Source organism: Primulina huaijiensis, chromosome 2, assembly GCF_012295235.1.
Source record: "Primulina huaijiensis isolate GDHJ02 chromosome 2, ASM1229523v2, whole genome shotgun sequence".
NCBI classification, from domain to species: domain Eukaryota; kingdom Viridiplantae; phylum Streptophyta; class Magnoliopsida; order Lamiales; family Gesneriaceae; genus Primulina; species Primulina huaijiensis.
The window spans coordinates 8,246,323-8,248,286 of record NC_133307.1 but is presented as its reverse complement, the minus strand read 5'-3'; positions in this window follow the sequence as shown (position 1 = coordinate 8,248,286).

Genomic DNA, 1,964 nt, shown 5'->3' with positions numbered 1-1,964 from the left:
TTTGGAAGAAATTACCACCGGATATGTTTCATCTTCTCCAAGAATGCATACTTCAATTCTTTTGGTAAAGGTTTTAACTCCAATATGGGTGGTTCATCTTTGTTCTTATATTTTGCCTCAAATTTTTTCTCTGATCCTGGTAACGAGTGATACCTGATAAAATCATCAAGATCAATTTCAATATTTTTTTAACAGTATCAATTGAACAAATATCTAATTGGTCACGAGTACTCCCTTCTTGAATGTTTTCTTCCACAAGAGTTTCAATAAGATTTTCATCTTCACTTTCATTAAGCTCCAAGGTTATGTTACCAAATGACAACTTCATTATTCCATTCCTGCAATTTATAAGAGAATTAGAAGTTGCTAATAATGGACGACCCAAAATTACAGGAATTGCATTACAAGCTTCGATAGGTTGTGTATCTAAAACTATGAAATCGACAGGATATACAAAGTTATCAACTTGGACCAACACGTCTTCTACCATACCTCTTGGCACTTTAACAGATCTATCGGCAAGTAAAAGTGTTACCGAAGTAGGTTTTAACTCACCTAGATTGAGTTCTTTATATACTGAATATGGAAGTAAATTCACACTAGCTCCAAGATCAAGCAAGGCTTTTTTAATCTTTCGTTCTCCAATAATACATGAAATAGTAGGACAACCAGGGTCTTTGTATTTCAAATTATTATTATTTTGAATAATTGCACTTACTTGTTCGGCTAAAAATGCTTTCTTTTTCACTTTCAATTTTCTTTTCACGGTGCACAAGTCTTTCAAAAATTTGGTATATGATGGTACCTGCTTTATAGCATCTAATAAAGGAATATTAACTTTTACTTGTTTAAAAATATCATATATATCAGCATTCAAATTTGATTTTTTTGTATTTTTCAATGCATGAGGGAATGGTGGTGGCACTATTTGTTGATCCTCTTCTTCGCAAGTTATGGGTTCCACTTCCTTACCCTTTGGAGTTGATTTATCATCATTTTCACAAGGTTCAAGAATGGATTTTTCCACTACCTTACCACTGCGAAGGGTAATAACAGATTTTACCTGATCCATCGGTTGAGTTCCAGAAGTTCCGGTTTGTGAATGATGATCCTTGGGATTAGGCTAAGGTTGTGAAGGAAACTTACCTCTTTCATGAACATTAAGTGCAGATGCAAATTTAGAAAGAGTATCATTCAAATCTGTCATGGTTTGAGCAGTTTGAGTATTGATAGACTCTTGCTTTGCAATGAAAGAATTCAATATATCTTCCAAGTTCTTTTTAGGTGGAGGAACATAAGGTGCATAATTTTGAAAATTTTGTTGATTTTGGAAATGTGGTTGTGAAAATTGTGCAGCATTATCATTCTTCCAACTAAAATTTGGATGATTTCGCCAACCTGGATTGTAATTTTGAGAAAATGGTTCAAAATTTGGCCTTTTGAAATTGTTCAAAACATAGGCTTGTTCATGGAGACATTCTTTAAAAGAGGGCAAAGTGGGACAATATTTTGTAGAATGATCACTTGTATCACAGATGTGACACGCAATTTCTTGAACAGATTTTAATTGACCATTCTTTTTCAATTCAAGTGCTCTTGCCAATGAGGTAAATCTAGCTTGCAGATCATGTTCATCTTTGAGGGTATACATATCTCCACCAGATGTGAGAGATTGAATCTTGTTTGATGGTTCGATTGTACCTATAGTGTCCCAATTTTGAGCATTTTCAGCTAGTGAATCGAGATACTCAAATGCCTCGTTTGGATCTTTATCTTCAAATGTTCCATTACACATAAATTCAACCATTTGCCTATCTTTAGGTGTTAAGCCTTCATAAAATTGAGAAACAACTCTCCAAATTTCAAAACCATGATGTGGACAAAGATTAAGCAATTCTTTATATCTATCCCAACACTGATAAAAAGTTTCTCCTTGTTTTTGAGTGAAAGTGATGATTTGCCTT